General features: G+C 39.4%; 1 long non-coding RNA gene and 1 other non-coding gene across 2 annotated transcripts; both read right to left on the bottom strand.

Moving 5' to 3' along the window:
- Nucleotides 1-13,654: 13,654 nt before the first annotated feature.
- LOC122025944 lies at nt 13,655-13,764 on the bottom strand. The gene has a single exon (XR_006123946.1). It is a non-coding gene; the product is annotated as a small nucleolar RNA R71 (small nucleolar RNA).
- Nucleotides 13,765-21,917: 8,153 nt separating this feature from the next.
- LOC122025792 lies at nt 21,918-22,938 on the bottom strand. The gene is made up of 4 exons (XR_006123830.1): nt 22,905-22,938; nt 22,168-22,251; nt 22,028-22,069; nt 21,918-21,952 (listed from the first exon to the last, which is right to left on the bottom strand). It is a non-coding gene; the product is annotated as an uncharacterized LOC122025792 (long non-coding RNA).
- Between the last annotated feature and the right edge of the window lie 3,844 nt (nt 22,939-26,782).

Below are 26,782 nucleotides of genomic sequence, written 5' to 3'. Positions count from 1 at the left end.
CAGGAGCTTTTGGATAGGGGATTCATTCGCCCTAGTGTTTCTCCATGGGGTTCTCCTGTGTTATTTGTTAAGAAAAAGGACGGCACCATGAGGTTATGTATTGACTACAGACAGCTGAATGCAGTGACCGTTAGAAATAAATATCCCTTACCACGGATCAAGGATTTGTTTGATCAGCTCAGAGGTACATCAGTGTATTCTAAGATTGATCTGCGATCTGGATATCATCAGCTGAGAGTCAGAGACTCAGATATTCAGAAGACAGCTTTCCGTACTCGATATGGTCATTATGAGTTTTTGGTAATGCCATTTGGGCTTACCAATGCTCCAGCGGTGTTTATGGACTTGATGAACCGCATATTTCTAGAGTATTTGGATCAGTTTGTTATCGTTTTCATTGATGACATATTGGTCTACTCGCATTCCGAGGAGGAGCATGCACAGCATCTTCGCACAGTTTTGGAGATTCTTAGACGACATCAGCTGTACGCGAAGTTCAGCAAGTGTGCATTCTGGTTATCCTCAGTCGGTTTTCTGGGACACGTGGTTTCTAGTAGAGGTATTTCAGTGGATCCTCAGAAGATCGAGGCTGTCACCAGTTGGGAGCAGCCGAAGTCAGTTCAGGAGATCCGCAGTTTTCTGGGATTGGCCGGATATTACCGACGTTTTGTCGAGGGTTTCTCGCGTATTGCTATGCCGCTGACACGCCTTACCAGGAAAGGCGTGAAGTTTACGTGGACCGAGGATTGCGAGACCAGCTTTCAGGAGCTGATTAGTGTCGGCTCCAGTTTTGGTTTTACCTTCTGGAGAGGATGGGTTTGTACTTTACACCGACGCATCTCTTCAGGGTTTGGGCGCTGTTCTGATGCAGCACGGCAGAGTAGTCTCTTATGCTTCTCGTCAGTTGAAGGAGCATGAGAAGAACTACCCAGTTCATGACTTGGAGTTAGCTGCCATCATTTTTGCTCTGAAGCTTTGGCGACATCATTTGTACGGTATTACATTTGAGATTCTTACTGATCATAAGAGTCTCAAATACATTTTCACTCAAAAGGAGCTTAATCTCCGACAGAGGAGATGGATGGAGTTCCTGAAGGACTACGATTGTACCATTAGCTACCACCCAGGGAAAGCTAATGTGGTTGCCGATGCACTCAGCAGGAAGTCCAGAGGGACTTTGGCTTGCCACCTGATTAAGAGTTTTTCCGAGTTAGACCTTGAGGAGCGGGGACGGACAGGTTTTGGTTACCATGGTTGCTCAGTCGTCGATCAGGACGAAGATCCGAGAGGCTCAGGCTGGTGATCAGCATTGTCAGTTCATTGGCAGTCAGATAACTTCCGGGCAGCAGACCGAGTTTACACGAGACGAGGAGGGTATCATATACTTTCGAGGCAGATTATGCGTACCTCAGTCTCATCCGGTCTTACAGGAGCTACTTCAGGAGGCTCACCGTTCTCGATTTGCGATTCATCCAGGCGGGACCCGTATGTATCGAGACTTGAGGCGTTCCTACTGGTGGAACGGTATGAAGAAAGACATCGCGGATTTCGTAACTAGATGTCTTGTCTGTCAGCAGGTGAAGGCTGAACATCAGAGACCTGCAGGATTACTTCAGCGGATTCCTATTCCTGAGTGGAAGTGGGATCACATTACCATGGACTTTGTGGTAGGATTGCCGAGGACACGACGAGGCCATGACGCGATTTGGGTAATCGTTGATCGATTAACCAAATCCGCGCATTTCTTAGCGATCCGGAGGACTGATCCCCTGGATCGATTGGCAGATATGTATTGTCGAGAGATCATCAGACTACATGGTGTTCCGTTGAGTATCATTTCGGATAGAGATCCACGGTTTACGTCTCGTTTCTGGCAGAGTCTGCAGCAGGCCTTGGGCACACAGCTCCGACTTAGTACAACTTTCCATCCACAGACAGATGGACAGTCAGAGCGGACTATTCAGACTCTTGAGGACTTGCTGAGATCATGTGTTATGGATTTTGGAGGCAGTTGGGAGGACCATCTGCCGTTAGTAGAGTTTGCTTACAACAACAGCTTTCATTCGGCTATCCAGATGGCACCGTTTGAGGCGTTGTATGGTAGACCTTGTCGGACACCTGTCCTCTGGGATGAGGTTGGAGAGGCCCAGTTGTTGGGACCTCAGAGAGTTCAGCAGGATGCAGAGTTGGTCCGTACTATCAGACGGAGGATGTCAGAGGCGCAGGATCGCCAGAAGAGTTACGCTGATCGGAGACGCAGACCACTAGAGTTCTCTGTTGGTGACCATGTATTTCTGCGAGTTTCACCCACGAAAGGGGTGAAGAGATTTGGCATCAGAGGTAAGCTAGCTCCGCGGTATATTGGTCCTTTCGAGATCTTGGAGAGGATCGGAGCAGTAGCTTACCGACTGGCATTACCACCGTCCCTGGCAGGCGTCCACGATGTATTTCACGTATCTATGCTGAGAAGATACGTACCTGACCCGACGCATGTGCTGACAGATATTCCAGTTCCAGTTCAGCCTGACATTACTTATGAGGAGATTCCGGTACGGATTCTGGACCGGAAAGAGCGTCAGTTGCGGAACAAGACTATCCGGCTGGTTAAAGTCGGATGACAGCATCATTCGGACGAGGAGGCTACTTGGGAGCTCGAGGATACTATCCGAGCTCGATATCCCCATCTTTTCACTTGAGGTATGTGAGTTTATTTACCGTTCAGCATTTATTATTATTATCTGTTATTAGTACTTGCTGATGGTAGATACTGAAATTTGGGGACCAAATTTTTATTAGTGGGGGAGAATGTAAAATACCGGAAAAATGACGATTTTTAATAAGGGAATTTTCCGGAATTTTTGGACATTTTTCGGGAATTTTTCGGAGCTCGTACGGACGAGTTGACGGGGATAAGAACGGGGTCCGGAAAAGCCTGTTTAGGCTATCCAGTTTTAATAAGGAAAAGTTTTATTTTTTCTTTTCCTTTTTCCTTTTTCTTTTTCTTTTTAATTTCTTTAAAACCTTCGTTTCTTCCCCCTCCTCACACCCGAGCCCGACGCCGTCTCCCTTCTTCCTCCTTGCCCTAACCGCCGGCGGCGGTTACTTCTCCCGAGCCTCTTCTCTTCTTCTCCGGCCTTGCCCAAGCGCCGGCGAGCGCAAGCCATTGCCGGCGATCCATCCTCTGCCCTAGCCTTGCCGTGGAGTTCCTAGCGCCGTCGCCGCAAATCACCGCCGCCCGATCGCCTGCCCTAGCCACCCGACGTCGACCACAGAAGCCGACGCCGACCCCAATCGCCGGTGCCCTAGAGCCGATCACCGTGCATCACCCTTTCTTCCTCTGCCCTGGTGTGAGTTCACTGCCGATTTGCTGTGCCGCCGCCGAGCCGAGCATCTCCACCGACGCACGAGCAGTGCCGGCGACCCTTCCTCTGCCCTAGACAACCTGCAGTGTCGGCGCTGTCATCTGTGCCCTAGCGTCTCCGCCGACGCCAAGCAGTGCTGGTTTTTCTCCTCTCTGCTTTCATCTTGAATATTCCCGGCCAATTCTTCTCGGATGCTCCTTTGCCCTAATCTTTGCTTTGTTTTCTCTGTGCTTTAGTTATCTCTCCGGGTTGTGGACAGAGGCAAAGCAATCCGAGACTAGCCTCTTGGTGATCCCAATCTGCTGCCCAACACCATTGTCTTTCCCTCTTCATTCCTCCGGCAGCCGGTTTCACTACCACCAGCAGTAGATTTTGTATTGTACTACCATTACTGAAGAAGAGGAAGTGGAAACAGGGAGGAAGCAATTGTAAAACCTCTGTGGCCGGATTGTACCCTTGACCACCTACTTGAGTTTGAGTAAGTATTTGGTTTATGGATTTAGTTGACACATTTTTGACACATGTTCTAGGTACGACTTGATACATAATTAATTTGGTTATCGGGTGATTTAGGTTTGTAAGTTGTATAACTGTGTGATTGGGGTTCATGAAACTAACCCAAACTAGTCAGTGGATTAGAAATTAGTTTAGCTATTTGTTTATAATTAAATTAGCTAAACTGTGCGATTTAACACAGGACTTTGACGCGAGACGAGTATCTCGGAGTCAGATCGGACCTTTCTATTTTCGGAGGCGGGTACTTTGACTTATGTCTTTTGATATGCATAATAAAGTGTTTAACATATAGCAAGAATTGTGTTTCCATTTTATTCGGTTGGTCACTACATGATCTGTTACATGTTGTTTGTTTATTATGCACTGCATGTTATTATTTATCTGACCATACATGCTTTCGGTAGTGACCCAACCATATGATACATCATGTTCTGGACCTAGGGTTTTATATGATACCCTATCTGATTGTGTACCTTCCATTTGATACATTGACTTGTGGTACACCTTGTATTTATGTATGGATCTTGCTATGCTATTCATGAGATTGCCATGCTTAGTGTCATGCATCATGTTTGCATGCTGTGCGATTGTCGGCTCCACTATGGTTGAGCCCATCGCCAGTTACATGTACTGCACACACCACCACCACCCATGGGTTAGTGGTATATCAGACAGGTGTGTGGCGGTTCTGCTGTTTGGCTCCGTTGGTCTGAGGACTCAGCGTGGTAGCCGGCAGTCAGTTCCGCTCTGTTTGGCTCCGCTGGCATTTAGTGTAGCAGCGTAGTAGCCGGCAGATGGTGGACTTTGTTTGGCTCCGTTGGTCAGATGACTCAGCGTGGTAGCCGACAGAGATATCCTCCCCGTCATTGTGTACCGGGAGATGAGAGCATTGAGCTCCCCCATTTATGATTTGGGGACAGAGGACAGGAGTACTCCGACAGCATTCCGTCCACTCAATCACTGTCAGGAGCAGTGATGTCCGAGTGCACGGTCACCATATGCATTTATTGCATTTTATTGTTTGTGATTGTTGCACTTATATGCTGCATTTGTATGGATGCATTTGATTGACATGCATACAGGATTATGATTTTCTCCGGTCTGACGACCTGTTACCTTTGTACCTTGATTCCGGTTAGTACAGTTATCTCCTGATTTCATTTCAGTTGCATTTATTCCTTCTCGTATTCAGGAGACTGTACGCATGATTAGTGTTATCTGTTATTTGTTTTATTATGTATATCAGTTGTACCTGCTGAGTGTTGGACTCACCCCGCCTCCATTGTTGATATTTTCAGGTTGAGGCTGTCCGGAGCAGTTCCAGTCGCTGGCCCCCCATCTGCACGTAGAGCTAGTTCTCTATTAGTTCGTTATTTGTTTTATTTTGGTCTTTTTCTATATCAGACTTTGTTTCAGTATTGTCTTTGGATTTTTCCTATGGATATTGTATGGAGTGAAACCTTTTGATGGATTTTTGATATGATATTGGATTTCATTCTACTACGTGCCTGCCTGGACGGCAGAAGAGGTGAGTTCGTTGGATTTGAGCTTTACGAGTGTAGTGGAGTAGGGTGGATTTCGAGTCAGAGTCCTATTGTTATTGATTACTGTTATTAACTGCGTGGTTGTGACAGCCAGAGGCTGGATATCGTTATTAACTGCGTGGTGTTTGTCTTTATTTTTTTTGTTTTGTTATCATTCCAGCCACCTGTGGCTGATGTATATGTGATATGTAGAAAGTTTCATATTGTCCGCCGTACAGGGGAGATGCTGTCGAAATTTCTTCGGACAGAGACTCCTCTGGGGCGTGACAATTGCTCCTCCAGTTTTGTACCTCAACCTACCTGCCAAACTTTGATCCTCCAAATCTGTTTCAACTTTTCACTTAGCCGTGATCGGCTCGCTAGGACTTTCTCTCTATCTTCGGTCCTCCAAACCTCTCGATCTCACTGCCAAGTGTCGGGTCCTCTCGACCCACTTGGTCTTTCCACCTAGGTTCCACGATCTGCTAAGACTTCTCCTGCCTAGCCTCCAACTAGGTCTTTCCCGATTGTGTAAACAACCTACACATTTAGTCAACTTGTTAGATCACAACAAGACTTAAACTTGAACTTTTGACAATATCAAAACTTAGGTTTGATTCTAGTGTAATCTGCACCAACAATCTCCCCATTTTTGATGTTTGACAACTAAGGTTCAAAGTTAAGTTAAAATATGTAAAAATAAATAAGCAAGCATTTTTAATTTTAACTCTTCCCCTGAGTTAAACATCTCCCCATGAATTCACTATCTCTCCTCCTTTGACACACATCAAAAATAGGGGAAATAACCACACTTAAGCGAAGTTTGATTTTGAAAATTTATAAAGGAAAAATTCTGAGAATTATATAAAGGCAAAATTTTCAAATTTGGGTAAAGTAATATTAAGAGAAAATTTTAAAAAATATAGTGAAGTAGAAAACATTTGAAAAGTTTAGTAAAGTTGAAAAAATTTTGTAAAGTAAAATTTTCAATTTTTTTATAAAAATTTGAGAGTATTTGAAAAGATAAAATTTTGAAAAGTTTCTAAAGGAAAGAATTAAGAATATTTGAAAAGTTTTAGTAAAGTGTAAATTTTGAAAATTTTAGCAACGTTTAAATTTTGAAAAAATTTCAAAATTTGTAAAGGAAATAATTTTGAAAATATTTGAAAATTTAAGTAAAGGTAAAATTTGAAAAATTACTAAGGAAAAATTTTGAACAATTTGTAAAAATATTTTGAAGGTGTTTGAAAATTATAGATAAAATTTCAAAAAAATTTCAAAAGTAAATAATTTTCAAAATATTTGGTTAAAGGTTTAAAAATATATATATAAAGAAAAGGATTTTGAAAATTTGTAAAAAAAATTAGTTTGAAGCTCCCCCTAAAATTGATAATTAACTAAAAGTCCAAGCATTGTTTAAAAACTAAAAAAAATATCCTTATGATGAAATATCCTACCTTTGTACAAAACTAACTACCACAAAATAGTAGCTATTGACTTGAGTTGGTCAATTTGAGTATTTTAATCTAACTAGTTTGTTACTAGCTAGTTAACTCAAATTGATCAATGTATGTTGTTTAAAGCCCAGATTTATAGCGATGCACTGACATAAGAATCTAAAATCTTAGGCTAAGTCCTAAGCATCTCACACCATTTTAAGTTTCACAATACACAAACAAGGAGTCCTATTGTGCCTGTGAGATGCTGGCTGCTAAATCTATAGGATAATGCAAATCTACGGTAAGATCTAAGCTACTTCAAAAATATAAAATATTTTAAAATAATTTTTGAAAACAAAATTTTGAAGGGAGAATTTTACAAAAATAAAATTTGAAAATCTACTAAGTAATAATTTCAAAAATATGTTAAGAAACCTATTCTATAAACAACAAGTAAAGAATAACCATAAAATACTAAAGGAAGGTCATAACTAAAAAGTACCCAAAAGCATACATAGTCATAATGCAAAGTATCCCATAATTACAATAAGTCAAAAGTAATAGTTCCTAGAGGTCACTCATCCTCATCCTCATCCCCATCATCAGCTTGAAGATAATCAAACATCCTTCGCTGCTCCCTCTCTAATGCATCAGTATGGTCTGTCATCTCCTGACGAAAGTCTGCAATTTGTCCTTGGAGAGAGTTGTACTAATCATTCATCTTAGTCTCTAATGAGTCAAGCCGATTAAAAATGTCATCTCGAAGACGACTAAAGAAATTGCTAGTCGGTGGGGGAGATGCATAGGAACTGCTCTGAGCATTATCAAAATAAGGCGTTAAGGCAACTCCTGGATCAACAATCGATGGAAGAGGGTCTTTGATTGGAATTGGATCATCCTCAGCAACATGTTCCTCGGCTACGGGTGGGATAAACCGTGGATGGTTCCTCTTATAGACAAGTCTTTCAGCAGTAGTCCTAGCCAAGGACAACTGACGAATCCCAACTAGATCAAAATCAGACAACTCAATTAATTCACTGCAGTTGAACTCCTACCCCTAAAGAAGCAATGTAAGTGGTGAGGACATGACATTGGATCATGTGGACTTTATTCGAGATGTTGTACCCCGAATAGTAGATAATAGATCGGAAAACCCAGTATCCTAAGTCAAAGTCAAGATGGTGTCTTAGCACGCACATCAAAAAGAGATGAACTAGATGCAGAACCGCCTGATCCCTAGATGACAAAGGATGAATGCAAGATACAACCATCTTATAAAGGGCATTACCAGTTGGACTCAGTGGTACAATAGACATTTTCTTAAGACATGCCCTCTTAAAAAAATCGGCATACATAAGATCTAGAGTAAGATGGGCAAAAAGAGCAGGTAATGTGTTGGGAAAGGAAGCACTAAAAAAGATACTGTTAATGCAGGGTTGAATTCTCAAAAATCTGAGAAACATATCAAAGTCAAAAACATGTCCCTAGTAGCAACTCTAGTTTTATAATGATGAGAGTCAATTTCACATAACGTATGATAGAATTCAGAACATAGAATTGGGTTGTAAGCATGACGACAAAAGGCAATGCTGTCAAGTTGAAAGTGTTGAGTAATAGCTATGACTTCCGGACAATATGTTTGATAGATAGGAAGGCCCCGACAATGAGTTCCTATAACTTTAAACTTTTTATTAGGGGAAGACTGACGCAGATCTTCAGTTGAAAATCTAGGGCCCTGATTGGGATTTAAGGAGCTAGCCTCATTTTTCGTAGTTGTTCTATTCTTTTCACTAATAATAAAGGAATAAATTTAATAACTTATAAATAGATAAAGAAAGAAGGTTCAGAGAGAGATTACCGAGGCATTATCGTGCTCTGAGGAAAGCTAGATCTGACGAAATAAACTTCGAAAGCAGAGAAGAAACCAAAGAGGAGAGGAGAGTGGGATGAGGCTTGGGTTCTGCTCAAGCAATGTATATATAGAGTTGGATCGGTCGACAGATAAGAGGTTCGATCGACCGATCCCTTTAATACGATGTCCTTTTTGGCCTAGTAGTCATCGTTCAGTCAACCGAACATGGGTTTGGTCGACCGATAAAGTTACACTGGTAGAGATTAAAATTAGGTTTTCGGTCAACGAAACCTATTTTCCGTCGACTGAACAATTGAAGAAGCTCAAGTGATATTTAAGTTTTTGGTCAACTGATAAAAAGTTTTGGCCGACCGATAAATTAAACATGATTTTACCATATCAATTGTTGAATTGGTCGATCGAACATATCGTTCGTTGACAGAACATTTTTTTAATAATTTAATTAATAATTTAAAACAATTAAGTTAATTTTTAGAATAATTTTAATTAAGTTTTAAAAATAATTTTATTAAGTTTTAAAATAATTTTAAAAAGATAATTGTAATTAAGTTTTTAAAATAATTTTCATTAAGTTTTTAAAATAATTTTAATTAAGTTTTTAAAATAATTTTAATTAAGTTTTAAAATAATTTTATTAAGTTTTTAAAATAATTTTAATTAATTTTTAAAGTAATTTAGTTAAGTTTTCAAATAATTTAATTAAGTTTTAAAATAATTTTAATTAAGTTTTTAAAATAATTTAATTAATTTTTAAAATAATTTAATTAATTTTTAAAATAATTTAATTAATTTTTAAAATAATTTAATTAAGTTTTAAAATAATTTTAATTAAGTTTTTAAATAATTTTAATTAAGTTTTTAAAATAATTTTATTAAGATAATTTAATAATAATTTTAATTGAGTTTTTTTTATTATTAAGTTTTTTTAAAAATAATTTAGTTAAGTGTTTTTTTAAATTTTTTTTAATTTGAATTAAATTAAATTTTAATTGAAGTTAAGTTTGAATTAAATTTGAATTTGAATTTAAGTTTTTAATTGAATTTGAATTAAATTTTGAAAAAAGTTATTGAACCCATGTTAGATTTCAAACTTAGCTTTGGATTAATCAAGCAGACTTCCTAAGGATAAGTTTTCAGTTTAGTGGCGAGGCATAAGACCTTCTTGTATGTCTACAGTGGACCATGTTGGTGCGGGAAGCATTCGACGATAAAACCTGAGTTTTGATTATGTTAAAGAGTCCAAAGTTAAGTTGTCTTGTTATCTAACAAAGTTGATTGAGCTTGCAGGAAAAGTCCTAAGCGTTTTTAGACAAAAGTCCTAGTGGATTCTAGGCAAGTGGAAAACCCTAGGGGGTGGTAACCCTAGGTCCTAAGGGGCGGTAAACCTAGGTGAGGAAAAGTCCAAGTTGCGATTAGGTAGGTGGAAAACCCTAGGGGGTGGTAATCCTAGGTCCTAGGAGGTGGTAACCCTAGGGGGTGGTAATCCTAGGTCCTAGGAGGTGGTAACCCTAGGTGAAAAGTCTTGGCGAGTCGAGTGCTTTGGACAAAATCCTAGAGTCAGAGACTCTAGGTTGAAATCCTGGTGGTCGCGGACCAGGTGGAAGTCTGGGCGGGTCATGGAGTGAATGTCCAGCATGAAGACCAGAAGCATCGGGCGCTGAGTAAAAGTCCAGTCGATCTAGAGGACCGGTCTGGCAACAGGTAACTTCTCCTGAGAGGAATAGGTGAGGACGTGTTCCCCTATAAGGGAACAATAGTTTGATATAAAGAAAAGTGTTGTCAGACGTAACAGTATGGTTGTCCAAGCAATTTGATATGGAGGATTTGGGAGAATGTGGACATATTCTTGGGATCAAAGTAATAAGGGATCGCAAGAAAAGAATATTGTGCTTATCCCAAGCTTCATACATCGATACTATCCTAGCTCGTTTTAGCATGCAAAACTCCAAGAAAGGTTTTCTACCTTTTCGGCATGGAGTACCTTTATCTAAAGAGATGTCTCCTAAAAACATAAAAGGAAATAGAGGACATGAAGGCAGTTCCTTATGCTTCGGTTGTAGGAAGCCTAATGTATGCATTGCTATGTACGAGACAGGATATCTATTTTACCGTGGGCATGGTTAATAGATATCAAAGTAATCCAGGACAGGGACATTGGACTGCTGTAAAACATATATTAAAGTACATGAGAGGGACTAGAGATTATATGCTAATTTACCAGGCAGATGATTTGCCTGTTTTGGGACAATCTTCAGACTCTACCATGAAAGCTGAGTATGTGGCAGCCTCTGAGGCAGCCAAAGAAGCTATATGGCTCAGAAACTTCTTGATGGACATAGATGTGATTCCTGGTTTGCCCAAAATTATTATAATCTATTGTGATAATAGTGGTGCAGTAGCAAACTCGAAGGAACCACGAGCCCATAAGGCAAGTAAACCCATTGAGCGCAAGTACCACCTAATACGAGACATCATAAAACGAGGAGAAGTTGTTATCGCCAAGATTGCATCAACAGATAACCTGGATCCTTTCACTTAGGCCCTTCAAGCGAGATCTTTTGATGGGCATGTTGAGGGGATGAGTATCAGATGTATGACAATATATATGGCAGCATAGTCTTTTAGTATAAGTGAGAGATTGTTAAGATGTATACTAAAAGCCTAGCTTTTTGTATGAACATTTATTTTGATATGAGAATCACATTGGTTAAATGTCTGCATTTAGTAAAATACAGTTTTTCATTTAATTTATATTGTAGATAACATGGTGTGTGGTTTATGTGTGTAAATATTATGATAGTTTATGCATGTTTTTTACGCACATTCACTTGCTTTATACGTACATATTCTCTGTATGATCGCCTCTTTTATGATGTACTCATCATATATACTCTTTTGTTCGGATATCTACTATTTGTTTGATTTTGTGTTGACAGGGATAACTTTTGGAGCAAAAACAACGATTGTCGACGCACTGGAACAAGCCAGAGAACACGGCCGTGCAACCTCGCATGGCCGTTCGGCCAAACAGGAGAAGGAAAGTGCACGGCCATGCAACCTTGCATGGTCGTGCGACCAACCCAGAGGCAGATCAGTACATGGTCGTGCATACTTGCACGGCCGTCCCCCCCATGACCGAAGCCAAGCAGTACACGGTCGTGCAGTCCTGCATGGCCGTGCCCCCAGAGCTGAGCCCCAGGTTCACACGGTCGTGCCAATTGGCACAGTCGTGCAGCGCAGCCAGAGACAAGAAAGGGCATGTCCGTGCCATCCTTACACGGCCATGCCACCGCAACTGCGCCCTAGCCTATAAAAGGATTTTAACCCTTTTCCTCAAGGGGGGAAAGCTGGGAAGCGAGCCATCAGGGAGAGAATTGACTTGGTGCCATTCTACGCCATCTAGGACATCCGTCCAGCGATCCTTCTTCACCACATCAACTCCAAAAGCAAAGGATTGGATCCGAAGATCACACGTCGTCGTTGGATAAGCGTCTTTTCTCTTTCTCTCTTCTTGTTTGAGAATTGTATACTTAACATTATGTCTTCGGGGTTTTCTCTGGTGTCTATGGAGTAGAATCTTTGTTCTAGGATGAGGGAGTAGTTGTGGATTGGTTTGATATAAGACTCATACTTTTGCCTCTATTTCATTGGATGATTTCGCGTGCTTTGTTTCGATTACTCGATCTCTATATCATGTTAATTGATTGTGTAGGAATTGCCTATCTCGTAGAGAGAATATCCTAGATCATACACCCGAGGGGCCCTAGTGACAGGGGTAACCCATTCACGGACATCTAGGGTACTTCCTTGAAAGGAGAGACAACTCCTCCATAAGGAAGTAAGAAACCAAACTAAGCTCCTTATCTCTATCCTTAGTGACATCAATTAGAGTAGTGTCCTTGTGATCTACCGAGGCACCCTAGTGACAGGGGTTAACCGTAACAAGATTTCATAGGGATCTTCTTTATTTGGTACCTAAGAATAGATACTTCAGCTTCCGGCAAATGTATATTGATGGACAATGAGTAAAGGAAAGAATGTGATACATCAATACCACCACAATGAAACTGAACTCCTAGAACTCATTATAACCAAGTAAATTACTCTCTCTTCACTAGTTCTTGTTTCTGCTTCTCATTCCCTTTTCTTTAGATAACTCATAACCATCGATAATTTATCTAATCTTAGGTGAATCATTGCTAGTGCTTATAACCAGTTCTCGTGGGATTGATAATCTTATTACTGACGATGAATCCGTGCACTTGCGGATTGTAACAAGTTTTTAGCGCCGTTATCGAGGACTGCGTCTATAACATTAGCAATAATCAATTAGATTAGACTAAACTTAGTTTTTCCTTTATTTTTCCTTTTTCTAACATTCTGCATTTTAGAGTTAAATAAGTCTATTTTTATTTTTCTTTATTATTTACATTTCATTCCATATCTTGTTTTTGCATGCGTAGAGCTAATCTTTCAGGACAACTTTTATCGTTCGATTCAAAGATTGATAGGACTTTCCTGAGAAGAAGAAACCTACAGAAAGCATTTTAGGCAGTACAAGAATCTTCAGAGATGGCTGACAAACTGTTGAAGAATTATGCAGCACCTTATGCACGAGGGGTTCGGTCTAGCATCACTCGACCACCAATCGAAGGCAATAATTTTGAAATCAAGCCTGCAGTGATCCACATGGTTCAGTAGAATCAATTCGGAGGAGGACCACACGATGATCCAAACCATCACTTAGAGTTTTTTTACGAGATATGTGATACTATGAAAGTGAATGGAGTCCCTCGAGAATCAGTGAGATTACCTCTTTTCGGGGTTTCCTTGAAAGACAGAGTCAAGCAGTGGCTAAATTCCCTTCCAGCAAACAACATATCATCTTGGGAGCAGTGTGAGTAGAAATTTCTGGACAAGTTCTACCCACCGAGCAAAACTACCCACATGAGGAACTTGATTGCTAGCTTTAAACATATAGACTCAGAATCATTATTTGAAGCCTGGGACATATTCAAAAGTATGCTGAGGCAGTGCCCCCATCATGGATTTGAGAAATGGCTGGTTCCACACACCTTCTACAATGGAATCAACTATCACACGAAGGTATCCCTCGACTCTGCAGCAGGAGGAGCACTAATGAACAAGAGCCTTGATGAAGCCGAAGAGATCATAGAGAATGTGGTGCAGAACCACCATCAGTGGACAACTGAAAGATCTGGTGGTTCTTTCTCGGGGAATCTAATAAAGGCGTCAGGAAAATTCGACGTAGATGCAGTCACACTCATGTCTACAAAACTGGACGCTCTGACCAAGAAGTTTGAGGCCATGGGGAACAACAACAACACGACAAATGCAATAGTTTGTGTTTGTGAAACTTACGGAAGTATGGATCATGCTCAAGATACTTGCCCCCTAGGGCCAATACAAGCACAGATAAACCAACTTGAGCAGTGTGATGTGATAGTCAGCTACAACCAAAGGCAAAACAATCTATACTCCAACACATACAACCCAGGATGGAGGAATCACCCGAATTTCTCATACCGGAATAATTAGGACCAAGGGCCAGCAAAACAAAACTATCAACCTGGGCAACAAAGCTACTCACCTGGGTAGCAGATCTACTCATCTGGACAATAGACTTATCAACAACAACAACCTTCACAATTATCCAGAATTGAAAAGATGCTGGAAGAAGCTCTCTTAGAGCAAAAAGAGATGAAGAATGAGATCAAGCTGTTGACTCAAAGAATGAAAATTTTTGAGAAACATCAAAAGATGCAAGACAACCAGATAGCTCAGATAGCCCAGTCATTCTCAAGAGCACAGGGAATATTTCCAGGAAAGTAAGATATAAATCCAGTGAAACACTACAACTGTATCGAGCTGAGGAGCGGACGAACTGTGGGAGACCCCCAAATCATTACTTAGAAAGGACCTGACTCAAAGGAAGAGCCCTCTCCCCCACTGCCCAATTAAATCCAGAACAGGGATGGAGAGGAGGTCACCAAGAAAGTTGAAGAGACTCTTCAGATTCCCCCACAAAGTCAGACGATTCCTTTCCCTCAGAAACTGATAACATTCTAGAAGGATGAAGAGTTCAACCGATTCCTGAAGAACATTAAGGAAATTTGCGTAGAAGTACCATTGATAGGGCACTGCACCAAATGCCAAAGTTCGTAAAGTTCTTAAAGGGAATTTTATCCAACAGGAGGCAAAAGGGTGACTTCGAGACCGTAGCATTAATAGAGAATTGCAACGCTCTACTTATGGCAAATATTTCACCAAAACTTCAGGATCCAAGGAGTTTTTCCATACCTTACAAAATTGGTTCTGAACTCATACAGAGAGCTTTCTGCGGCTTGGGAGCCAGCGTTAGCCTACTTCCGTACTCCTTATGTAAGAAGCTGGGACTCTAGAACATTAAAATGACTACTATGACACTGCAATTAGCTGACCATTCATGGATATACCCAATGGAAATAGAGGAAGACGTGCCAGTAGAAGTGGGTGGATGTATCATTCCCATAGATTTCACTATCCTGGATATGGAAGAGGATCCTAAGATACGGATCATCCTTGGAAGACCATTTCTTGCCACAGCTGGAGCCCTCATTGATGTGAAAAGTCACAAGTTATCCTTGGAGATTGGCAAAGAAAGGATTGAATTTGATTTATCAGATTCCTCTATCTGCGACCCCTCTTCTCAGGGAAATTCGAGCAAGATGAATATACACAAAGTCGAGGAGTGCAGTTTCCAAGAGAGATCCCCTCCAACAAGTAATAAGAAGTACATTTATCCTGCATGAGTGAAACTAAAGGCGAAGACTGGAGCATTAACCCTAGGAGGAGAGTCGTGCTTCCACGGGTTTAGTCCATATTAACTAAAACAGGGTCAAGCTAAAGACCTAAAACAAGCGCTTCTTGGGAGGCAACCCAAGGGTTTTTCATTCTAGTTCGTTGTTCTAGTTCTAGTAAGTTTAGTTGAGTACTTTTATTATTTCTTTATTTTTGGGTATTCTTTTTTAGGATGTGCAGAGCCTCCGCACGCTAGCCGTGAGCATTTCATGGGCGTAGAGGCGTCAGGGGAACCAAAATGGCGAAAGGCGAGTCTCCGTGCGCTTAAAGGAGTCGGTCGTGTAACCCCACACGGCCATGCGAAGCCGACAGAGGAACGAAGGCCACGGGCCATGCAACCTTGCACAACCGTGTAGCCTATGTAGAGAAGGGAAGAACACGGGCCATGCCAATCGGCACGGGCGTGCGAGATCGCCAGAGAGGGAGAAGACTCAGGCCGTGCCAATTGGCACGACCGTGCGACATATGTAGAGAAGAAGGAGGAACTGGCCGTGCCAATTGGCACGACCGTGTGACTTTGGACGAGGGGAGAAAAGAGGAGGTCATGCCAATCGACACAGCCGTGCAGAACCCCACCTAACCCGGCCGTGTCTATAAGACACGGTCGTGCCCCAAGCCATGTGTGTCGCCTACTCCTCCAAAAGCCCTAATTTCCATCTCCTTCTCTCCCAAAAAACCTTCTCCTCCCCACTACACCTCATCAAACCCTAATTCCCACCTCTAGAGCTCATTTTTGCTTAGATCTACATCTAGATCTAACACTTCTTCAAGCCACGAATCTGAAAAGAGAAAAGCAACTTCCCTATTTTTCCTTCCTTCTCCCCCTCTTCCATCCTCAAGACCCATCTCCACAAGAAATTCCTCAAAACCTTGCACACCATATCGTAGATCTTGAAGAGACTTCGGCGAGGAAGCAGTGGATCTGGTGAAGGAGATGCGCCGAGAGGCGACAAAGGGAAAGGGAAGACTTCTTCTTCAAAAGGCAAAGGAAAAAGGGTGGCACGCGACGAAGGTAACGAAAATGAGTTCAATATTATTTTTAGAAATCATGAACAAAAAGCTAGATATGATATCCTTGTCGCTAGAAAAATTATATGCACTAAGCATATGGATCCCATTACTATGGATATGCTAGGAATTAGGGATGATGTAGATTGGATGATTAGTACTTTAGATTAGAATGATATTATGTACGCTCATGCACCAACTTACCCCCGCCTAGTCCTTGAATTTTTTAGCTCGATTGATGTTAAATTTTCTTATGAGGATGACTACGTAGGGGTCATAACTTTTAGGATGATGAATAAAGAAGTTCGGTGGGCTTTTAGTGATTTTAATAATTGTTTTGATTTACCCATTGGTGGTGCCCGTGAATGTGATGATGAAATTAGATGGATTAATGAATTTTGAATGTCAATAACCGGATCAAAAGACCCTTATGAACCCTCTAGAGCCAAGGCATCTCGCATGCAAAACCCGACCTTTAGATACCTTCACCGAGTGATGAGCAAAACGATCTTTGGTCGAGGAGAGAGTGATGGGGTGGCTAGAAAGGTAGAACTCTATTCTATTTGGGCGATGTTGAATAAAGTAGATTTTGATTCTGGATTTCATTTTTTGCAAACTTTGTTGAGGGCAGCTAAGGCATCTTCAGGGATGATAGTGTTTGGTGGATTGATCACCCAAATAGCATTCAATATGGGTTGTGAGCTTGATGGATTAAAGGTGATTCATGGTAATGACAAGATCGATATCGATTCTTGTCTTTCTATGAAGATGATTTGTTGGGATGAGAATGAGTTTGCCTTCCCTAGGAACAATGATTTTCCATTACCCCTTCCTTGCCCTGAGCGCACTTCAGTTCGTAACCCCGTGAACTGGGTGATTACTGATTTACACCCCGAGACTGTACCCTCCATTATAGAAGAAACCGAGAACCACAAAGAGCCCTCATCATCAGGATTCCCGCACCCTTTTGAACATCCGGAACCTCCTAGGCACTCCTTTACTTATGGTACGGGACCCTCTAGATTTGATTTTTCTGACTTCCGTGCCTCTTTAGACTCCCTTCATGAGAAGTAAAATACCCAACAATGATTGTTGGAGGGTCGCTTCAAGTTATCTGATGACCAGTTTAGGGAGGTACAAGATTATTTTCAGTTCACTAGGGACTTCCATAGTCAGGTGATAGAGTTCGTTCATGATTATGAGATTGACCAGGAAAGAATGAAAAATTTTATGGATGATATGAATATCACTAGACAACAAATAGATGCCCTTTATCAATATCATCAACACCTTGACCATCTTCCTATTATGCCTAGATTTCCCCCTGACACACATCGGGGGCCCCCTTATCCCCCACCCCCGCCACCGTATTGATTTCATCGGGATGATAAAAAGTCTAAGTTTGGAGGGTTGTTGTGTCTGTCTGCACAACCTGAGTCGAGTCGAGTTTTCTTTTCTTTCTGTATTTTATTTTGTTTTGCATATCTTATTAGTCTGTTTTGTTTATTCACATTTTACTAGTTTCATATTTCTATTTGCATTTCATTTGCACTTTGCTTTGTTTATTCGCATTTTATGAGTTTCATATTTCTAGTTTTGAGGCATATTTGAGAACATCAAACCTTCTACTTTTTCCGCTACTTGTCCGACAGCAAAATGACTAGCATCTTCTTAGTTCATGTGTTGTCAAGATAGTGTTAGTATGTTTGGTGTATTTCCTTTCTCTATCTTTAGTAGCACGAAATAAGCTAAGTATTGTATGGAGTTTGGTATAAGTTTTGTCCTAACCTTAAGAATCTTATTTTCACTACATGTAAGTACTTAAGCTTGAATAGTATAGATATTTTTGGAATAGTTATGATTCATCCGAATTGTTTAGTACTTTTGTTCTCATGGTGATTTCTTATTTACATTTTAGTTACCGTATGACCTCGGATCATGAAATCTCATTTGGAAAAATCTAAATCCCAAATTAGTTCTACCTCTATAGCACCAAAAAAAAAAAATCTTGAATAAGGGATAAAAAATAGTTGTCGTGAGTAGAAACTAACAATTCACCCCTTTGAGACCGAGTTAGGTTACTAGGGAAATGAATGTTATGTTTCTCTCGATTCCGAGTAGTATCCTTTGAGACCTTATGTAAATTAAGGAAAATGAACCAAGTGTGTGGTAGGTAAGTGCCTATCACCGGGAACATTAGGAACTCAATTGTATGATGACTTAACTAGGACAAAGAATTGAAACTTAAAGAGTTTGAGCTACTTATTGCACCGAGCACAAAGAACTTATGCTTAGGCCATACTTAGGTAACTCCACAATCATGCTTATCAATGAAACTAGTTGATAGAGTTAGGCGAATGCACTAGGGATTATGAAACACTGCCAGACGCTCATGAACATAGTTTGTAGTATTTTGCTTGAGGACAATCAAAGGTTCAAGTCTGAGAGTGTGATGTGCGTAAATATTATGATAGTTTATGCATGTTTTTTACGCACATTCACTTGCTTTATATGTACATATTCTCTGTATGATCGCCTCTTTTATCATGTACTCATCATATATACTCTTTTGTTCATATATTTTCTCTTTGTTTGGTTTTATGTTGGCAGGGACAACTTTTGGAGAAAAAACAGTGATTGTCGACGCACCGGAACAAGCCAGAGAACACGACCGTGCAACCTTGCACGACCGTGCGGCCAAACAAGAGAAGGAAAGTGCACGGCCATGCAACCTTGCACGATCGTCTGACCAACCTAGAGGCAGATCAGTACATGGCCGTGCATACTTGCACGCCCTTAGCCCCCATGACCGAAGCCAAGCAGTACACGACCGTGCAATCCCCAGAGCTGAGCTCCAAGTTCACACGGTCGTGCCAATTGGCACGACAGTGCAGCGTAGCTAGAGACAAGAAAGGGAACGACCGTGCCATCCTTACACGGTCGTGCCACCGCAGCCGCGCCCTAGCCTTTAAAAGGGTTTTAACCCTTTTCCTCAAGGGGGAGAGCCAGGAAGCGAGCCGTTAGGGAGAGAATCGACTTGGTGCCATTCTACACCATCCAGGCCATCCGTCCAACGATCCTTCATCACCACATCAACTCCAGAAGCAAAGGATTGGATCTGAAGATCACACGCCATCGTTGGATAAGCATATTTTCTCTTTCTCTCTTCTTGTTTGAGAATTGTATGCTTAACATTATGTCTTTAGATTTTTCTCCGGTGTCTATGGAGTAGAATCTTTATTCTAGGATGAGGGAGTAGTTGTGGATTGGTTTGATGTAAGACTCATACTTTTGCCTCTATTTCATTGGATGATTTCGCGTGCTTTGTTTTGATTACTCGATCTCTATATCATGTTAATTAATTGTGTAGGAATTGCCTATCTTGTAGAGAGAATATCCTAGATCGTACATCCGAGGGGCCCTAATGACAGGGGTGACCTGTTCACAGACATCTAGGGTACTTCCTTGAAAGGAGAGACAACTTCTCCACAAGGAAGTAAGAGACCAAACTAAGCTCCTTATATCTATCCTTAATGACATCAATTAGAGTAGTGTCCTTGTGATCTACTGAGGCGTCCTAGTGACAGGTGTTAATCGTAACAGGATTTCATAGGGATCTTCTTTATTTGGTACCTAAGAATAGATACTTCAGCTTCCGGCGAATGCATATTGATAGACAATGAGTAAAGGAAAGAATGTGATACATCAATACCACCACAATGAAACCGAACTCCTATAACTCATCATAACCAAGTAAATTACTCTCTCTTCACTAGTTCTCATTTCCGCTTCTCATTCCCTTTTCTTTAGATAACTCACAACCATCGAGAGTTTAGTTAATCTTAGGTGAACCATTACTAGTGCTTATAACCAGTCCTCGTGGGATTGATAATCTTATTACTGACGATGAATCCGTGCACTTGAAGATCGTAACAGTGGTGTCACATAGAAGATCATGTTATCAATTCCTTATAAATTATAAATAGTAGCTCACAACCAAGATAGATTGGGACAAACCATTGGAATGGTTGTAGTGTAATTTGGTACTAGTTTATATTGACTATAAAATTACACTAGTATACTATGTGTGTATTGAGCAGGACCATTTGAGGTTGTTCCTTTTATACTGACTGCATAAAAGAACATAACCTCTGTTATTATGGATGTACATACTCTTAATCACTACAACAAAAACCCTCATAGACATCGGTTTTCCACCGATGTCTATTACATTTTCGCCGATGTCTATGAAGGCGATGTAAAAGGTCTGCCATTTTAGACATCAGGTTAAAACCGGTGTAGTATCACTTAACGACATCGGGTGGAAAATCGATGTAATATATGTATTGTTTAATGACACAAATTTGATTTATGAAATAGTGAAAAGCCAATATTATCACCAAGCAAATCATAAAATTAAGTTAATATTATTAATTCACTAATAAAATCACAAATAAAAATGCACCGATGTATCTAAACACACCAAGTCAATATCTATACAACCAACACATAAATATTCTTCTTACAATATAAAAAGATAATAGATATTGTGCACATCAAGTCAATATCCACAAATTACACATAACTATTCTTCCTGAGGGTGATAACTGATTGGTGATTCTTTGTAAAGGAGGCTTCCATCTTAAAGGAGCCACTGGAGGCTTTGGGAACTTTGCAACATCCTTCTTGGTTGTCCTCGTACCATTTAATTGATTCTCCAGTTCTCTTACCTGAATAAAATAAAACAAAATAATCTGTTATAAGGCATCTTAAAGGGCACCATGCCATTTGGTTAAACTCGCACCTTTGGTTCATCAGGAGGATCATATTGGCCAATCCAGTCCTATGGCCAATCAACAAGATGTGGCATTAAGATTAGACAATGCATGAATATAAAAGCAAAGTTTAACTTACAACAGCAGGAATATCAAGTCCACGAGTAGCAACATCAGTGCAGAGTAGTATATACCCTTTTCGGCTTTGCAGAACTCAAAGAATGTACTAGTTCGTTTCTGCTGCTTCTGCTTTCCATGGATATCGAGACAATTGACATGAATGTATCTGAGAAGCTCAGAATGGTACTTGACTGAATTGCATGAGGAGAAGAAGACCATTATCTTCTTCAAAAGGTTCCTCTTAAGAAAAGCATACAAGACCAGAAACCTTTTATTGCTAGGCACGACACAATAGCCTTGCTCCAACCCTTCGACGGTCACCTGAGAAAGATGAATTCGTGTCAACCTTGCTATTGACGAAACAACCGAGTAAAAACAATGATAAAATAAATCTGGATATTACCTTCGACCTTCCATCATCAACACCTACATATATAGGCTTTTCCTTAAATGACAAGTTCGCAAAATCCTCAACCTGCAATTTTTTTTATAAGTTAAAGAAAATGAAAACCAAAATGATTATGAATAGTAGTTAGAAAGAAATAGAAACCTGCTTAGTTTGGGTAGCTGTAAATAGAGCAGTTTGCCTTGTCTGCGTATTAGGGAGTGAATGTGATAATTATAAAACATGATGCTGACTTTGCAACACTCCTGTAATAACTATAAACAGAAGGGAACTAAATAGAATACCTTTGGCAGCCGCTTAAATATTTTCTCCATGTCTTCCTCAAAGTTAGCCTCCAATATTCGGTCGGCTTCATCGATTATAAGAAACTACATTTGGTGCACCAACACCCAAAATTAGTATCTCAATGTCAAACAAAGGAACATATGAAAATAATTATTGATCTCGTGGTTAGGATTAAACATGCTAGCAAATAATCATTAGCATGGATATGCGATAAGATGAAACACGCAACTAGTTGGAGAACATAAGTAGAGCTCATTAAAGCAAAAAAGAAAAGAAACAACAGATCATTTAGTAAAAGGAACTCAATGAGTACTGAGGGCATTCAATGGAAAGATATACAATTTCAGTATGCAACCACTTCAAACTACATCCAGTCACCTCCACTTTGCCATTCTAGTATCTTTCTCAATATGGCTAGCATGCTGTGCTGTGCTTAGTTACATTCAATTTCCAAAAACAAATTTCAATAGAACAATGATAAATGAGATTTTCAAAAAACTCTGCTGCCTAAAAATGCAATACCAGGTGTGCTAAAAGAAAGAACAATTCCTCAATCCAATAGTCAACGGTTAAGGTATTGTTTAAATCAGTTCCTCACTACTTTTTCTGCTATCATTCCATATAATTGCATAATTTATCAAAACATAAATGACCAGGAACCAAAACACTGAAAACAAGAATAAGCCAATAATTTAGATACATGAGATCAAATGCTTTACAAAAATAAACCATTTACCATAATTTTACTTATTTGCTCAGCTTTTTTGATCTGCAAATTTGAAATAATATGTTATATGGCAACTGATTTGAAAGAAGCTAAATATAATTATGCATGGTGTATAGTAGATTATTATGATTTTTCTTGGAATATATAAAATAATTTATTCACACTATCTTCAAAAAGATTCTACTTATATTAACATAATAAATTTTCAAAAGAATAAAATGAAAGATTCTTCCTTCATTCTTAAACCTCATAAATCTAAGCAGCATGGAGGAGGCATGATTATAATTAAACTTCCACATAATCAATAGATGTGAATTCACATTCTGTGATTCGAATACATTAACACTAATTTATTGAAAGGTTCATTAAACATGAGATTGAAAAGGAACATGAATTCTTCCAAAAAAAAAAACAATGCTCCAGCTCAAAGGAGGTGCAAAACGTGGGCTAGAGAGCACCTAGAACCTTAGCTTGGATATTCCTTGACCTCTTAGATATAACTACAATCTTGGTAAAAATTAAACAGAATCAAAGCAAAAGGAATCATATTTATCCAACTCCAAGGCATCAAAAGAAAATCAGAATATCAATGGAAGAAGTAACAAATAACATTTGATCTTCACATACTTCAGAACAAATACTATGACAAATTGCCAAATAAAAACAAATGTCACATAATTGCACAAATAACATTGAAAAAGAAAACCACCGTTTATACAGATAAGACATGTCAATTCCTCACCCAAGTAGAATCCTTTACCACACTTTACCTCAATATTAATAACCATTAAATTGATGGGATAATTGACCAAGATCCTGATACAGATAGTAAAGTGTAATAGCAAAGTGTATAAATACAACCTGATTTAGATTAGGAATACTGAGAGAATGACCAAAATATAGAGAAAATATCAGTGAAATTTGTAAGGTAATCAAGTATAGTATTTCAAGTCCTCTCTGCAATCTATCTAAAACTTACAAAAATTATATTAGTAATTTCTTGTTATCAAAGAGGTTGAGATGAGACATGCATAAGACTTACAAAAAACTAGGTGTTATGCAACTTGTATTAGAACAATCTGCCAGCAATGTGTCATATTCTTCTACAAAACAAAATTGTTATTATCTTCTCAGAAAATGGGATAATATGAAAGAGTACTAAAGAATTAACAAGAGATTAATAGAAGTGAACTGATAAGAGTTAAGACTACTGATTTACGAAGGAAAACATACTCATACAGAGGATCCAAATGCAGAAAAATAGGAATAAGCATTACAATAGAATTCTTACAAACACAGGAAAATAGGAACAATAATTAAAATTGAATTGTTAATCACATCAAAAGGTCCAAACCAATTCAAGTTTATCCAGTACTGCATATAATACAAATAATCATTTAAGTAATCTTCATCGTGAAATCTTTGTAAACATTAATTGCTAAAATTCAATAACCACCTAAATAAAACCAATAGGGAGGAGCTTTAAAAAAAAGGCAAATCTACCAAAACAAAGGAAAATATCTTTGTTTATGTAAAGTAGATACTTTTAATTCCACATTTCTTGCATGCTTGGTTGCTTTCATCTACTGGAAATTGACAAAGCAGAATCAATCAAATGAGAAGGTAAGCAGAAAATATTTTGTAGAAAATAGTTGCTTACATGATCAAGAAGTGGAGATATTGCACAAGCATTCACTGGATGTTCTATCACATACGTCTGCAGAGACAATGAAGACAAGAGGGTGATTTTCAGTCCAGGGAGGTGAGAGTATTTATGTAATTAGCATAACACACTACAAACAGACAAGACGCTATGGTGTAATTTCTTATTTCACTTTTTCTTATGAAGTTATAGTCGAAACACATGAACTTATGTTCAATATCCTTAAAAGCATAGCAAAAAATCTACTCTTGGATAAAGAACCCTAATTGTCCCTCCAAAAAAAATGAAGCAGAAGCAAAACCAATCAAAGGTTTGTACCTCTGACCTGAGAAGCGAAGTCAAAACCAAGAATAAAAGTAAATACTAAAAAATATTAATAGATCTACACCATCACCTTAATTTAACAAGCTTTAAACCCCTCAAAAGAAAGTCTAGCCATCAAAACAACCAGCGCGAAGAAATTCCAACAAGGAACTAAAAAATCCCAACAGATCTAGCCTAGAGCCGACCGATTTCCTCCATGAAAACACTAAGAAACAAGCTAAGCATACAAGGATCAACGAGGGATCACCTTGGTGTTTGACGAGAGTCGCCATGAGTGCAGACGACGAAGGAGCAGCCCCGAGGAGCCAAATCCGAGCACCAGCAACGAAAACAACAACGGAATCAAGACGATTTCCGGGGAAAAGGCCACAGACGAATCAATGGAGAAACCAGAAAGCATGAGGAGAAGAAACCCTAAGAGATGGAGCAACCCGCGAGAGGGCAAAGACGGAAGGGAGAGGAGAAGAGAAGGGGAAAGAGGATATGGATGTGGTCGTTTGGGAAAGTGGGGCATTCCGCAGACCTCACAAGGCAGGGAGTCGTGTGTTGATCCTGATCGGGAGAGGAAGGGGCGTCGATCTAGGAAGGGGAAGGACGGTGTGATCTAGGAAGAGGAAGGTTTAGGTTTGGAGGGAAGAGTGAAGTGTTGTAAATTTTGACTAAGTATTGGTGGAAAAATTAAATTATTTTATTTATCATAGACACCGGGTTTTAAAAACTGCTGTTAAAATCGGTGTCTATTAACGAAAAAAATGGCTCTCATAGACATCGGCTAAAAAACCGATGTCTATGAGCGAAAATCTGTGCTCATAGACATCGGTTTTTGGAAAAACTAGTGTAAAATACTCAAAGACATCGGTTTTTGCTTAAAACCGTTGTTGTTCCACCGATGTCTATGAGGATTTTTCTTGTAGTGAATCCTATATAATAACAAGCACATATACTTTGTATTTATTTCTTTAATTTATCAATGGGTGAGATTTATTCGTTAAATCAATAGGCCCGTTAAGTTGGAAAATAATATTATTTATATGGTGCGTTGTTGATTATAGAAAGAAACTGTGTCCTAGTTATCTAGATGATGATGTCCCCTTGAGGAGCTCATAAGGATTGTCATGTAAACCCTGCAGGTAGACTTAGTCTGATATGACAATGAAGTTAATGCACTCATGATAAGAAGGAACCCATAATGTAATATGGGATTAGTGTGGTAGTTCAATAATAACTCTTTAGTGGTATGAGTTATTATTGATGAATTTGAGTTGGGTGTTCGGGTCGAACATAGGAAGCTCAAGCTCATCGGGAGGCCAAAATCAATTCCTCCTCTCGGTCCCTGCTGTAGCCTCTATAAAGTCTTGTGTTCACCCGTTTTGATTTTCCTTCTTACCCAAATGAGGGGTCGGTCATATCCTTACTTGGTGCCCAAGCAAGGGGCCAGCCAAGCCCTCTTGGTACCCAAGATGTGGGCCGGTCAAGCCATGCTTGGTGCCCAAGCATGGGGCCGACCATACAAGAAGAGAAAAGGAAGTTTTGTTGAAAACAAAATTTTGTTAAAATCTTTCCTTTTATAGCTTTCTACAATGGATTAAAAGAGAGATTTTAATTTTGTTAAAAAATTTTCTTTTTTGTAGTTATCTACAATGGTTAAAAGAGAGATTTTAATTTTGTTAAAATCTTTCCTTTTTTTTGTAACCAACCATTATAGGAATAAAAGGAAGATTTTGTTTAAAATAAAATCTTGTTATAATCTTTCCTTTTATAGCTATTTACAATGGTTTAAAAGAGAGATTTTAATTTTGTTAAAATCTTTCCTTTTTTGTAACCATCTACAATAGCAAATAAAAGGAAATTTTATTAAAAACTTTCCTTATTAGTCGCTAGCAAAGATTATAAAAGAGGA

Source organism: Zingiber officinale, chromosome 9B (assembly GCF_018446385.1).
Source record: "Zingiber officinale cultivar Zhangliang chromosome 9B, Zo_v1.1, whole genome shotgun sequence".
Lineage (NCBI taxonomy): Eukaryota > Viridiplantae > Streptophyta > Magnoliopsida > Zingiberales > Zingiberaceae > Zingiber > Zingiber officinale.
The sequence above is the reverse complement of the archived record's forward strand: the minus strand, read 5'-3'. Positions and strand labels throughout refer to the sequence as shown.